The sequence below is a fragment of the Suncus etruscus genome, chromosome 4 (genome assembly GCF_024139225.1).
Source record: "Suncus etruscus isolate mSunEtr1 chromosome 4, mSunEtr1.pri.cur, whole genome shotgun sequence".
Classification (NCBI taxonomy): Eukaryota; Metazoa; Chordata; class Mammalia; order Eulipotyphla; family Soricidae; genus Suncus; species Suncus etruscus.
Window position 1 is genome coordinate 115,564,246 of NC_064851.1, and position 16,403 is coordinate 115,580,648.

A 16,403-nucleotide genomic window follows, 5' to 3' on the forward strand; every position below is an offset into this window, starting at 1 on the left:
AATAAGTCAAGAATAAAGAGATAAAGAAAAAAAGTAGAATCTGTAGGAATGTGAAACTACAAACATTCATTGTATGGTTATTAGTATGATTTACAATGATAGCTAGAAAAATTTAAGCAATTCACTGATGAATTATAATAATTAGAACCTGTAGGGTTAAATATAGCTCAATATTTAAAAGCAATGCCTTTCTGTACTTCAGGTTCAAATAATTACAGAAAAAAAAAATCCAGAAAATCACTACATCTACAATAGTCTCAATTCTAAAAAAAATCTGTAAGTATTTATAAACATACAGAAATTAAAAAATAAGATGAACATAGATGAGTTCTGTATTTCATATTTAAAAAAAGTAATAATATACATGAAAAAAGAAAAAATTAATGATATAAAATTACAAGTTCCCTTAAATATGATCATAAAAATACCAATCCTAATATATTTATATGGAATTTCAAATAATTTACCTATAAGATACTCTCTAAGAAGAATCATAAAAGGTAAGAGTATATGTTTTATAAAATAGCAATATTTATTAAGGCCAGGAAATTTTAAAATGTGATATTATAATTAGTTATAAAAATGAAATAGAATAAAAATAAGCTACTGTTCACATAACTACTAGACTAAGTAGGAGAAATAGTTCTTAATGATTCTATATGTAAAAATTATATTTGAATTTTAACATACAGGTTTTATACTTCACACTATACCCAAATTTGTATTGCTGATAGATTTTTTTTTTAAGTTTTATTGATTGACTGATTGGTTTCTGGGTCCAACCTAGTGGTACTCAAGGGTTAGTCCTGGTTCTGTATCGCCTCTGGTAGTCTGGTAGACCATCTGGGATGCCAGGAATTGAACCAGTAAATGCCCCACCACCGTGCTATCTCTCTGGTCCCAGCTGTTGATAGATTTTTTGACTTATATGTGAAAGACAAAATAAGATCATAAAGTATAAAATAATTAAAACTTTATATCAAAATTGGGAATATAATAAAAATGATAAAAGAAGAAAAGATATCTATCTTGAAATTTGGATTTTTTTTTGAAAACCAAATTATAAGATTCATAGATTCACAAGAGAAGCCAAGGGCAGTCAAAATTAGTTGCACTGTCTCTAAGTAACAATGATTCAACTTCAGACTGTGTAATCAATTCCTACACATTAATGATTAGAGCAGAAAGATGGGAATTTATTTTTTTTAATTTATTTAAACACCTTAATTACATACATGATTGTGTTTGGGTTTCAGTCATGTAAAGAACACCACCCATCACCAGTGCAACATTCCCATCACCAATGTCCCAAGTCTCCCTCCTCCCCACCCGACCCCCACCTGTACTCTAGACAGGCTCTCCATTTTCCTCATACATTCTCATTATTAGGACAGTTCAAAATGTAGTTATTTCCCTAACTAAACTCATCACTATTTGTGGTGAGATTCCTGAGGTGAGCTGGAACTTCCAGCTCTTTTCTCTTTTGTGTCTGAAAATTATTATTACAAGGGTGTCTTTCATTTTTCTTAAAACCCATAGATGAGTGAGACCATTTTGCGTTTTTCTCTCTCTTTCTCTGACTTATTTCACTCAGCATAATAGATTCCGTGTACATCCATGTATAGGAAAATGTCATGACTTCATCTCTCCTGACAGCTACATAATATTCCATTGTGTATATGTACCACAGTTTCTTTAGCCATTCGTCTGTTGAAGGGCATCTTGGTTGTTTCCAGAGTCTTGCTATAGTAAATAGTGCTGCAATGAATATAGGTGTAAGGAAGGGGTTTTTGTATTGTATTTTTGTGTTCCTAGGGTAGATGGGAATTTATGCACCAAGTGCCCAATACAAGAATGTTACTAACATTTTCCATTACTGGAAATACACAAATGCCTACCAATAAGAATAAAGGGCAAATAAATATTGGTACATTTACATATAAAATCCTAGGCAGTCAAAAAATACCTGTATAAAACTAATATTTACTTTGCCCCCAATACCAATTTTTTTTCTGTCATTTATAATCTGGAAGGTGTCAATTTTGGTGGGTCTTGATTTTTTTCTAGATAAGTTGATGATACTATTCCAAAACCACAAAAAAATATGTACTATATTGCAACAAGTAATAAAGATACAACCTATAGAGAATAAGTAAGAACATGCATAGGTGATCACAAAATCAAAACTAAATCTCACAAACATGCTTGGTCAATGTATTAGGATATAATACTTTCTATATGATTTTACAATATGAAGCTCTTAATAGAATAAAGATGGACTATAGATTATAAGCATGCATACTTAGCTGGTAAAGTTCTGCAGAAAGTTAAGGAATGCAAGCAATTGAACTCATTACCATATAACAGATATAACAGACATAGCTTTTAGACGAGAAATAAAAGAAAAAATATTCTAAAGCAAATGGTGTACTAAAATATTTAATAAACTGAATGCAAAACACCATCAGGAGACAGCTGCTGGAAACAATGAGTATGCAAGGCCAAAGTATATTTATAATATGCTGGTCCATATTTAGTTAAACATATTTACCTAGATTTTTTTTACATCAGAAAAAAAATTAAAAATATTTTTTCATTAATATAAAAAAATAAAAGTTGCAGCAGTGATAAAATAGTCTTAAATGAAAGCTCTTTATGTAACAGTGAAAGTGCATTAATCTGTTTGCTTGTACTATGTGGCATGTCTGTGCAATAAAGGGAGCATAACATTGAGGATGTGAAGTGGCTAGTAGATGCTCTCCGCCCCTGCACTCAACTTCAGCTTAAACTCCAGGTGGCATTCGCTCTATAGACCTACAGACTCACAGACATTTTCTCCCATCTTTTGGAGGAAAAGGTGTGACTTATGGTACGAAAAATCCCCAAACTACTTTTAGGGAATACCAACACTGAAGATCTGAAACCTTTACTGACTTTGGGACTTATGAAATAAATTTCAGTTGTTTAAGTTACATAATCTGATATTTTATTATTGTATCCTGAGTTCATTAGTATGGCAAAATAAACAACATTTAGATATTATGAAAAGCTTGTATACCAATGATATAAGACACATTTATAAAATCATTCTGGAAAAGAAAAGTAATACAAAAAGAAAAACAAAAACAAACAAAATAAAAACACAAACCAGTGGCACTAGAATGAAAGGTCACTTAACAAAAGTAACTATTTTGATGACCAATGAAACACATGAAATAGACATTAAAGCAAAATAAAGAGGTTTAAAAATTTTCTCATCTCGGTGTTCCATATGGTCCCCTGTGCCTGCCAGAAGCTATTTCTGAGCAGACAGCCAGGAGTAACCCCTGAGCACCGCCAGGTGTGACCCAAAAACCAAAATAAAAGAAAAACAATTTTTTTTCTCATCAAAAAATTGTTAATCTGGACATGTAAATTATAGCTGCAATAACTTTGCATTAAGCACAGATTAGGATAACAAAACTCAAATCATTAGCAAGAATGAGCAAGATTACTAATGAAGTACTGCCCAGAGCAAGTAAATTTTCAATTGATTTGATTTTATATTTCTATCTTATTTTCTTTTTTATAAGGTAGCAATCCCATTTGGAGGTATATACATGCCTGTGAAGTAAGAGATTTTCACACAATTATTTATAGCTTGAATTATTTATAATAATTCCAAATTGGAAACAACCTAGGAATCCATTACCAGTAACAATCCTGGTTGCAACATTTGTGTGGCCTCCGGCAAGAAAACAAATCACTGCAATGTATACTTCATGTCCCCCCAATTAATAGCTAAAAATTGAAGAAGCTAATATCAAAGTAACAAATCATATTAGTTTTGCCATTGCTGTGGAAAAAATTATCATAAAATAAGTACCTTAAAATAACACAGTCACTTCACAGTTATGTAGGTCAGAAATCTGAAATGATGTGGTAGTGAGATTCTCTGCTCTGTATCTCAATGCTCCTAAGTTAGGATGTTGGCTGGGTCCTGTTTCTCATCTGGGGATCTGGATCTTATATATTCATTTGTTCTGGAAAAATTCACCTCTTGCAATTGATGAATTGTAGACTCCCTTGTAGTATGTGGGATTATTTCCAGCTCCTATCACAGAGTCCTATTCAGTTGTGCAAATCAACAAAGTTCCAAATCCTTCTTGTTCTTTCAGTCTCTAATTTCCTTTGAGCAAGCATCCAGAGAAAACCCTCAGATCAAAAGGCTTTAATATTGGGCTGAAGAGAGAGTTTTAGGGAGTCAGATGTTTACTTGCCATGCCACTGCCAACCCCAATCTGATCCCAGTCACCACATCTGGTCTTTTCAGCACAGCTAGGAATGACCCCTTTGCACAGAACTAGGCATAACCCCTGAACATCAAGCCAGTTGTAGCCTCTGATCTTCTCCCCAGGTGCCCAAATCCAACCCCCACTGACTTGCCCCCAAACAAAATATAAAAAACACAAATGGTTCGTGTAATTAGGGTCAGTCCTGTATCGTGAATTATTTATCTTATGGCTGACCGTGCCTCATAATATAAAATGTTCCAAACTGTAAAATCTATAGCCATACTTTCCAGGTTACATAGGACATACACGAAAGCTGAATGTAACAGCAGCTAAGGGGCATCTTAGAGTTCAGCCTGACCCGGGATTTTTTCTGGCTCTCAAACATTCACTTACGTTCTAAGTGTGAAACATGTTTACTGCCTCCCAAGATACCCAGAATTTCATCTGATTACAGAAACAGCTCGAATCCCCAAATCTCATCCAAATCTCATCAGATCAAAATTTGCAAATCCCATTATCTAAATGATTTAAGGAAGTAAGAATGAGGTTTCTGGGTATAATCTATGAACTGCTGGGATAAATTATTTTCATCTTGGATTTATAAATAAGCATATTACTCCTAACAATCCAAATATACAATGATGAAGCTAAAATTATTTTTTATAAAGGCAGATGGTGCATTTGGGGTTGAGGAAATGAAAGGTAAATGACTTTATTAGTCAAATAAAAAACTTTTGAAATACACTTTTTAGACTCTAGCTCTAATTCTTGATTAGGTTTCAAGGCTCAGAAAAAATTGTGGCTTTAAGCATTGCAGTGTGAATCTTGTTTCTTCCCTGGGTTCATCTATCTTACGAATTATCTGCCTCTTTCATGGAAAGTAAAATTGTTTTCAGGTGACTTGCGTAAATGAGTCTGGTTCTTTCTTTGGTTCAATTCTTTTGTTGTTGTTGATGTTGCTTGTTTGTTTGTTTTTGTTTTGACACCACACTTGGTAATGCCCTGGGCTTACTCCTTGCTCTGTACTCAGGGAACACTAATCCTGGTTTTAGGGAACCAAATAGGATGCTGGGATAGAATCTTGAAACACTGAGCTGCCTCATTTCAAGCAAGCTCCCCTACTCACTGTACAACTGCTCTGGACCCAACCAGCCTCCTTTTTGTTACAATTCCCTCTATCCTTTCAGTCCAAATTCGTTGGTGTTTTACACACACATATACACAGACGCACACAGACACAGAGGCACACTCTCTGAAGTCTAGCACACATTTCAGTTATTTTTTTAATTCTATGAAGCCAAGTTGGCATTTAAAGATTTTCTGCTGAGATGGTCAGGGTGCAATCTGTTTCCCAAAGATTTCCTGCAATTTGTCCACAGATCTATATAGGACAGGACCTTCATTTTTTTTTAACTTAAAGAACTGTTTGTATGAAAGATTATTCTGATTTTTTTTTACTTTTCTAAATTTTTAGTAAAAGGTGATATATTTAGTCAGCTTTTTCTTTATGTGTTTTATAACCAATCTTACAGTTTTTGTGTCTTTCCCCTTTGCACATGCATGGTTTCCATAACTGAGTCAACAAAATAAAATTATGGTCCAGATTGAACAGAACTCAGAGTCCTAAGAATTACTGAAGTAAATTGAAGATAATGGTACCATCTTAGAATTCTGTGACCAATATTGTATCAAAAATAGATTCTGGCTTTAGAGATACAGCCCCATGGACCAAGAATCACTTGGCAGGCAGAAAGCCCAGGTTCAAAGCCTATACCCATACAGTTCCTTGAGAACACCCAAGAACTGAGCCATAGAAATACACAGCATTGCTAGGTATGCTCACACCCTAAATGCAGTCTGGACTTTCACTTTAGTCCTACAGCCCCTGTGCAGTATTAGAAGCATACGAGCTGTGTGATTTAAAATATAGAAGTAAAAGACCCCATCTGTACAAGTCAAAGGCTGCTTTTGATCAGCAAAGTGCATGAATATATGTTCATAATGAAACTTGTACAATAATTAGAATAAAACTATACAGTATAATATGCTGACTAAATATAACATATATCCCTATTGAATCTGATTCAAGTATACAATATTGGCTATATGATTAAAATTATCCATCAAAGCAAAGATGTTTTCTGACACTATACTTTAGGAGAAATAGTTAACATAGAGGAACTAGGGGTTCTTTAATGTGTATAGTCTCAAAGAATTGAGGATGAGATAGTCTTTCTTGACCTAATAAGAAGTTACATAAAGTTAGATATTTAGCCACATCAGAACTATTTTTATAGTTGTGTATATGATTTATATGCCATAAGTGTTGTTAATTAATAAATTGAAACATGGATTTAATGATATATAATAACTAAAATATAAATAATTTAATTTTCAGAAAAATATCAACTAGGGTAAAATACAACTCATGTCTCTATTATTCAGAGAAAATGAAGGAAAAGATCAAGCTCTAAAGATAATTAATAAGGAGAATTCAAAATACAAAGTATGCTGATAAAATTACATTTGTGTCTTTAAATAGCTACTTTGATTATAAAAATTAATTTGGATATAATTCCCTTAGTGTTTTCTTTTGGAAAAAATAGAAATAGATATGACTTTAATTATCTTTTTATTAGTTTACTTAATCACAATTTCATTTATGGAACAGAGGATTGAGAAATTATTTTAAGAATCAGTTTTACTTTAAAAGGAAGCTTTGCCTATTTTGAGCTCAACTGTATATATTAATTTGCTGCATTAAAGTAATATTTACAAATGAATCCCTGTGATACTTTATTTGAGTTATTTTTTGCAGGGAAAATGCTAGTGTAATAAAGTGCCAGCTTAAAAATCAAGTTACACAGCACATGGCATAATTGTCATCCTATAAAATGCTAATGTTTAATATTAGATAGAAGAATTTCATTGAAACCTTTTATCATCTATTACTTTGACTGCTTCATATAATTTAATTTCATTTTATTTCAGTCCAACATAACGTGAAGAATTCCATTGTCTGCTTAGCTGCCATTTCTCTTGATATTTGAAATATATTTAATTATACAAGGTCACATCTGAGGAGATAAAACTCTCCGAAGAGAATGTAAATGAACTTTCCACTATCAGATCATTTATGAATTCTTTATTACCCAAGAATTACATGATATTATCCTAAAGTGACATAAAATGTCTTACTTCTTGTCTTGCCCATTCCTGGAATGAGTCTGGAATATTAAAGAAAACTAATGGCTCTGAGAATCGGCTGCTCCAAAGGGTCCACTCCTTCGTTATTCATGCCTTAGAACTGGCACACCACAGCAGGAAAAGCAGTAGGAATTGGCTGGTTATATTTAGAGGCTGGAATTATGGATTTTCTTTGCTATGTGGTACTAAAAATTATGTCAAATTGAAACAGCTGTTTGTAATGTCTCACAGAAGCCAAAGCTCTGTTGATGGCAAAATGCTTCATACCAACTGTTAATTAGAAGAATTTATCTATCACTCAAGTGCTGAAAGGCTATTTGCAGATTCTTTTGGAAGTCTGTAGAAAAGCCACTATTGTACAAATCAGAAACCCTGCTAAAGCTCAGGTTTCCATTTGATCAATGGAATGTGTTATATATATTGATGCTGTGGTTTATACATGGAAGTACAATTCTAGGCCAGGTGTTATAATTGATATTTTTGTATTCTTAGCAAACATCTGACTTGAAATAACAAGATTATGAAAATTTATGTTTTTTCAAATGAGAACGTTACATTCTTTCAAAATTATTTTATTCCATATAGTAATTTATTATACTTCCTTGAGAAAAAAATGTAAATAAAACTGAAAATTGCATTTTTTGAAAGAAATGTTTTACCACTTTATTGTACATTTGTGTTTAATAAATATGGCTACAAAATATTTCTATTTAAGGTTATGTTACTATTTTACAGGACAAAAGACTAGTTATATCTATAACACTGCCAAATAAAAGGATTTTATAAGTTGATTACTGATTAGAATAATAAAAACATTTGTATAAATAGTTCTCCTTACTGGATAGATAATTTAGTTTGGAATAAGTTTTAAACTTTTCTTACACATCAAACCTCCAGGTAGAATATATATTTTGATGGTGGTAATATTACCTATTTCACACCTTTTTGTTTTTGTTTATGGGTCACTCCTGGCAGTTCTTGGGGATTCTACCTTACTCTGCACTCAGGGATAATTTCTGATGATACTCAGCAAGACATATGTAGTGCTGGGATCAAACCTGGCCACATGCAAGGCTGGCCTTTTACCTATTGTACTATCTACCCAACCCCTAAAATATTTTTTAATAGTGAAAAAAATATTGACTCCAATTGTGTACTAAGAAACTAAGAAGAGGAATCAAATAACCAAATCAAAAATCTTTGACCAAGGACTCAACAAACTATCAAAGAAAATATCTATATATATAGAAGACAAAAATATATGATATATATACTAAACACATGTTTTCAAGGAAATGCAAATTAAACAATAATGCGGTATGTTGTAAAGATCATGTATGACAGTTAGAATGCTCAAAATTCTTATTACTAGAATTTCCAAATGCTGGCAAGATTATAGAGCAAAAATAACTGCTCTCAACTTGCTTGAAGAAATGCAAAATGGCCTACTCACTCTGAAAGAGAGTGTTGTGTTTCATATAAAATTAAATAAATTTTTTTCTCATGATTTAGCAATCTAGCTCCTTGGTATTAACCCAATGGAAAAGAAGATTTATATCAACATAAAAAAAACCCTTCACACAGATGTTTATAGCCACTTTATTCATAATTTCTAAAGCTTTATGGCATCAAAATGCCTTTTAGCAGTGAGTAGATAAGTAAACTCTGGTCAATCTCGCCCAATAAAATATTACTCGATGCTAAAAAGACATGTGTTATCAAGCCATTAAAAGACTGGATGAATCTTAAATGTCATATTACTTTGTGAAAGAAGGCAATCTGTTAAATGTTGTATACTATATTATTCCAACTTGATGACTTCCTGGTAAAGGTACAATGATACAGCAGTGGTTTGCAATATCCAGTGTTGTCCTACAAGTTTATAAACAAGTTGAAAAACACTGGTCCTCCACAGTGAATAAGAAAGAGTCAGTCTGAAGAACAGTGTTCAGATAGGTAATGGTTCGTAGATATGAAAAAGGCTGAAACTTACTGCTCTATATTAGAATGTACCACCAAGCGATATTTGAATGGAAGTAGCATGTATTATACAATTTTGAAGGTTACATACTCATATATTATAAATCGCTATTTACAATATTAACTTCATGACTAAAAGTCCAAGTCTATCTTTCATTATATAACTGGCTACCTCATTCTATGTATTTATCCTACTATATCCACATACTTGTACTGTTGTCGAAAATCTGTACATTAAGAGTTTTGTGGTTGGGCAGGAGTGGTAGCACAGTGGTAGGGCATTTCCTTTCTATGCAGCTGACCCAGATGGATGCAGGCTCAATCCATGACATCCCTGAGACAGGAGAGATTTCTGAGAGCAGAGCCAGAAGTAACCCTGAGCACTGCCAGGTGTGGCCCAAAACAAACATAAAAGAGTTTTGTGGTCTATCCTTACTATAAAGCTGTCATACTGATATTAGCTTCTCATAATACTGGGCTATTGAGCTGAAAGTGAGAAAAATAAGGCCTATCACAATGGGTTGATACATTTCAAAGAGATGATGTTTTTGATGTCATGTCTTATTTTAATTCTTTACCTATATAAAATTATTAATAAAAGTCTACTTTAAAAATAAAATAGTCCTCATAAATTTAAATGTAAGTCTTTATAAATGTATATTATAATTGATTAATCCTTTCCTTGAAAAGTTTGGCTAAGGCAGAAATTAAAAATAAGATAAATAAGATAAAAAATTAGAGCTCTATTTATATGTGCTAGATATTTTCTTTTTTTTCTACCCCCCCATGCTAGACATTTTCTAAAGTTACTAGAATTATCAGTCTGTCTGACAAGTCATTCAGAATTGCACTACATAATGTTCACTTGATCAAGCAAGAAAAACACAAGTAAAAAGCAGTTAAAATGTCTGAATACTCAAATGTGGCAATAAACTCAAGTCAAGTTAGTTCAGTCTTTTTTTTACAGTACTTCTTAAAATACCTTAATATCAATATAATGTACTCTATTTTAAGTAAATATAGATCAAGACAGAGATTCAAAGTATCTTTATAAAAGGATTATGCCATTTAATTCAAAGATAAATGTGAGCTGATGAAGAGGAAAGAACAGCATTACATAGTGATTCATTTTCATATGAACTAGCAAAAACATTGTTCCACAATTTATCCACCTGTTGGCCAAGAGTTAGTAAGACACTACTTGAATAAGGTAACTAGGTAGACGACTTAACTCTATCACAAACTTCTTTGTCTAATTATACATAATTTATTATATTATAAGTTGGCCATTGACATTTTTTTTAAATATGGAACGCTTCACGAATTTGTGTGTCATCCTTGTGCAGGGGCCATTCTAATCTTCTCTGTATTGTTCCAATTTTAGTATATGTGCTGCCAAAGCGAGGATGGCTTTTAAACAATATTTTAGAGGAGTCAGAAAAGTGTGTGTGTGTATTTCTTTCTTTCTGTGTGTCCTATGTGCTCATTATGGCAACATATATACTGTGTCTCTTCAAATACATTAAGACACTTTGAAAAAGAAGAAAGGCAAATGGCCAAAAGGCACATGAAAAGATGTTCAACATCACTAATCGTCAGGGAGATGCAAATCAAAACTACTATGAGGTACCACCTCACGCCACTGAGATTGGCACACATCACAAAAAAGGAAAACAATCAGTGCTGGCGGGGATGTGGAGAGAAAGGAACTCTTTTTCACTGCTGGTGGGAATGCCGTCTAGTACAACCTTTATGGAAAGCGATATGGAGATTCCTTCACAAACTGGAAATTGAGCTTCCATACGATCCAGCTATACCACTCCTAGGAATATACCCAAGAAACACAAAAATACAATACAAAAATCCCTTCCTTACTCCTATATTCGTTGCAGCGCTATTTACAATAGCCAGACTCTGGAAACAACCAAGATGCCCTTCAACAGATGAGTGGCTGAAGAAACTGTGGTACATATACACAATGGAATACTATGCAGCCATCAGGAGAGATGAAGTCATGAAATTTTCCAATACATGGATGTACATGGAATCTATTATGCTGAGTGAAGTAAGTCAGAGGGAGAGAGAAAGACGCAGAATGGTTTCACTCATCTATGGGCTTTAAGAAAAATGAAGGACATTTTTAACAGTATCTCAGAGACAAGAGAGATGAGGGCTGGTAGGTGCAGCTCAGGACATGCAGCTCATCACATAGAGTGATGAGTGCAGTTGCAGAGATGACTACACTGAAAACTATCATAAAATGTGAATGAATGAGGGAAGTAGAAAGCCTGTCTCGAGTACAGGTGTAGGGGGGTAGGGAGGAGGGAGATCTGGGAAATTGGTGGTGGGAATGTTGCACCGGTGAAGGGGGGTGCTCTTTACATGACTGTAATCATACAACTATAATCATGTTTGTAATCACGGTGTTTAAATAAAGATAAAAAAAATAAAGAAAGAAAGAAAAAAAAAAGAAAAGTATAAAAAAAATATAAAAAAAAATAAAAAAAAATGTGAAGTAAGAATTGTGACATTACAGAACTGGTTTATAATTCATTATAGTCAACTCTGTGGGACTTTAGGTAAGATTACTTTCCATTGGCCTTTCTTGAAGAAAAAACAACAAGAAGGAAGAAGGTAAATAATTTAGATAATAAAAACTATTATTTTTGATTTACTTTATATCTAGTAGTTTTAGTTTGTTTCTTCGGTGTAATGTTATAGTGCTTTGGAAATATCATAATCATACTAGAGTAACTATTAAATAATCTATTTATATATATTATCTCTGAACAGAAACTGTATTTGTTTCCCTCTATGAAGATATAAAATGCCCACTAAAAATAATTCATAAATTGTCTAATTTGAAGTTTTATTTATAAGACATTATAATGAGCTTTAAACTAAAACTAAATTTTCTTGAAACTCTGTGATATAAAACCCAGTACAAAAACACAAAAGATATTCTGGGTATAAATTTAAAAACAATTTGAGAGAGAGATAGAAATAGATTTAAAATGAGTGAGCTAAAGAAAGAATGTTTGCCAAATATAATTGCACATAATCCTATTGCTCTATTATTGTCTTTACTATACTCTAGATATCTAATAAAATAAAAAAACAATAGTCCTTATCTATATAAACATATCTAGTATGGTTATAAAATGAGAATATTTGATAGATAATATAGTTATCCTGAAAAACAAAAAATTGTTAAGAATCTTTTAATATCAGACCAAAATATCTCATTTAAGGATAAATTATTCTCCAGGAACTATTTTTTTCATATATTTTACTTGAGATTGCCATTTTTGACAGTTGTGAATCATTTTCTAAAATACTAAGGGACAATTAATTATAGTTAAATTTGCAAATTATTTTTTCACTTTTTGTTTTTGGTCCTTACTCAATGGCGCTCAGGATTGACTCCTGGCTCTTCGCTCAAAAATTACTTCTAACATGATTGGGGACCATTTGGGTCACCAGGGATTGAACCTGGATTGGTCTTGGGCAAGACAAATGCCACACTCACTGTGCTATCATCTGGTCATGCAAATATTTTTAATTTATTATTTTCCTGAGATGATCTGATGCTGTAGACAGATTTTTTTTAAAATTTGGTAGAGGGCCACATCTTGTGATGTTCAGAGGTTATTCCTGGCTCTGCACTCAGAAATTTTTCTGATGCTATGAGGAAGACCATTTGGGATGTTGTGACTGAGCCCCATTGGCATTTATTTGCAAGGCAAATGCCCTCTCTACTTAGTATTACTCTGGTCTTCCAGTTAGAAGTTTTTAATAAGTATTAATAATTTATTTGGTGACTCTTATTTTTAAAAGTATATTTTTATTATCATTTTTGAAAACAATGTGACATAATATCTGATATTGAAATGATTTGGTAAATATAATAACAGTGGTTACCATTAGGAACAAACTATGATTATGCATATGTATGAGTATGTATAAAGGTACAAAATCAGAAGCCCTTGGGAGGGGAGGCTCCAGCAAGAACAAAGGCTATGATATAATTATTAAAGGTCATCAACAATTGCAATCTCTCTTCTTTAGCAACATCATAGTAACAGATAAATTCTAGTTATCTATATAGAATACGCCATGGTTAGGGGCAGTTTAGGAAAGCTCAGTAAAAATGATTTTGTTGGGGCAGTTGCCATGCATTTTCTAACTTGGATATTTTCCTTATTTTCTGCTTCTCAACTTAAAAGTTATATTCCTGTGTTTGGCCCTGAACATGATCTTCTTTCTTTCTTTCTTTCTTTCTTTCTTTCTTTCTTTCTTCTTCTCTTTTCTTTCTTTCTTTCTTTTCTTTCTTTCTTTTTTTTTTTTCTTTTTTCTTCTTTCTTTCTTTCTTTTCTTTCTTTCTTTCTTTCTTTCTTTTCTTTCTTTCTTCTTTCTTCTTTTCTTCTTTCTTTCTCTTTCTTTCTTTCTTTCTTTCTTTCTTTTCTTTTTTCTTTCTTTCTTTTCTTTCTTTCTTTCTTTCTTTCTTTCTTTCTTCTTTCTTTCTTTTTTCTCTTTTCTTTCTTTCTTTCTTTCTTCTTTCTTTCTTTCTTTTCTTTTTCTTTCTTCTTTCTTTCTTTCTTTCTTTCTTTCTTTCTTTCTTTCTCTTTCTTTCTTTCTTTCTTTCTTTCTTTCTTTTCTTTCTCTTTCTTTCTTTTCTTTCTTTCTTTCTTTCTTTCTTTCTTTCTTTCTTTCTTTTTCTTTCTTTCTTTCTTTCTTTCTTTCTTTCTTTCTTTCTTTCTTTCTTCTTTCTTTCTTTCTTTCTTTCTTCTTTCTTTCTTCTTTCTTTCTTTCTTTTTTCTTTCTTTCTTTTCTTTCTTTCTCTTTCTTTCTTTCTTTTTCTTCTTTCTTTCTTTCTTTCTTTCTTTCTTTCTTTCTTTCTTTCTTTCTTCTTTCTTTCTTTCTTTCTTTCTTTCTTTTTTCTTCTTTCTTTCTTTCTTTTCTTTCTTTCTTTCTTTCTTTCTTTCTTTCTTTCTTTCTTTCTTTCTTTCTTTCTTTTCTTTCTTTCTTTCTTTCTTTCTTCTTTCTTTTTTCTTTCTTTCTTTCTTTCTTTCTTTTTCTTTCTTTCTCCAATCATGACAGTAGTCCTTGAAATTCTTTTTTATAATGGCAGATAAGGCACATAGGTAGCTGAGTGGTAACAAGAGCTAATGCTTTCTTTTCTGCAGAAAGTAATTCCTCATTAGCTTGAGGGTATATTCCCAAGAGCCGGTATAGTAGGGACAAGTTCTGATGTCATGAAGATCAAGTGAAATTACTGTGTAGAAAGTTTGGTTAGAAACTAGATTCTGATATCTGAAAATTTGAATCTTCAGAAACAGGGAGGGAATTATTGAAAGAAGAGATAACTGATGTAAAGACAATCAAGAGTAAATAAACTTGGCCTCTATGGGGAACCAGAAGTCTCATGAGTAATGGTGAGAACGGGAATGGAGAAAGATGAAGTTAGAGCCCAATACAGTAAAAGTTTGGAGGTCAGTGAAGAGCATATATTTTAAGAGCAATGGAAAATAATTGGCTTGTTTGAAAGAGAAACAAATAGCTTTACTTGTTTACAAATGATTTGGGCAGTTTTGTGGAGAACTGATTATAGAAAGATAAAAGTGGAAGCCAGTTACCATTATAAAGAGGTGTCTTGTCATGGTGACAGCAATGAGAATATTAAAGAATGTTTAGTATTTTAGATAGTGTTAATCATTAACATTGCTAGTGAAGTATTTCCTTGTTAAACTTTCATCAGGTTACTACATCTTTAGAGTGTGTGAATAGTTGGCATGTCCTATTTAAATTGGGTTTGACTGTATCAACAAAAGCAAGCAATTTCTGTTTTCAATGGTTGATATGCTGATGTGAAAACTTTCATAGACTTTTACATTTGTTTTGTTCTGTGATCATACCAAAATGGGCTCAGGATCTATTTCTGGCTCTGTTCTCAAAGATCATTACTGACATGTTCGGGTGATCATATTGGGTACCAGGGATCAAACTAAGGTTAGCTGCTTGCAATTCAAGTATCCTATCAACTGTACTACCTCTCCAAACTAATATATACTTAATTTTGACCTCTTTACCTAATTCTAGTTTAGAAGTAGCCAATCAAGAGAAAATAATGATGACTGAGAAGGGCACTTTTAAGATGCCCCAGTGTATACTTGATTAAAATGATTTTATATCCAGGAAAGTTTTGAGTGTCAAATAGCTTAGTATTCAGAAATATTGTTGCTTTTGTAGGCCAGAAGAGTGATATGTAGCTAGCTAAATCTTGGGAAACCTGTACAAATATATATAATGTAAAACAAATGTATATAAATATATAATATATAAAAGTATTTCCTTAAGTAATTAAACTTTGGGTTTTCTATAACTGTTATTAAAATATTAAAATAACTCGGTCAAGAGTGGTAGTACAATATGTAGGACACTTTGCATATATGACTCTGACCTGAGTTCAACCTGCAGAACTTCATATAGTCCCTCTAGCATTGCAAGGAAATGATTCTTGAGCACTTCTGTGTATGGCCAAATATAATATTAATAATACTACTAGTGATCTATAATATATATAATATTGTGAATTAACAACTGAAGAAACTGCAGGAATAGTTTAGGAATTATCTATTCCAGTCAAAGGTTTATAGAATTATTTTTCAAATTATTTATACATTTAAGAAGTGGGCAACAGTTATGAAATTAATCCAAAATGCATCATGTGAAGATTAAAACTTACAATAGCTAAGGGGAAAAAGTTATCTTTTGTAATTTTCCCAGAATTCTAATTCCCAGTATACTACTTGGATGATAATGCTAACTCTCAATGAAAAAGCTTATTCAAACCTTTCAAGAGGAACTACTACCAATCCTTTTTAAGCTCTTACAGGAAATTAAATAAACAGAAACACTTCCAAATAATTTTTAAGGAGCTAA

The 16,403-nt window shown here is 32.2% G+C and overlaps 1 protein-coding gene and 1 non-coding gene across 2 annotated transcripts in view; both read right to left on the bottom strand.

Moving 5' to 3' along the window:
• Positions 1 to 16,403, bottom strand: part of GALNTL6 (polypeptide N-acetylgalactosaminyltransferase like 6) — a 756,971-nt gene that overhangs the window by 522,448 nt on the left and 218,120 nt on the right. The window lies entirely within an intron of this gene.
• On the bottom strand, positions 10,763 to 10,865 carry LOC126008510 (U6 spliceosomal RNA). The gene has a single exon (XR_007495837.1). It is a non-coding gene; the product is annotated as a U6 spliceosomal RNA (small nuclear RNA).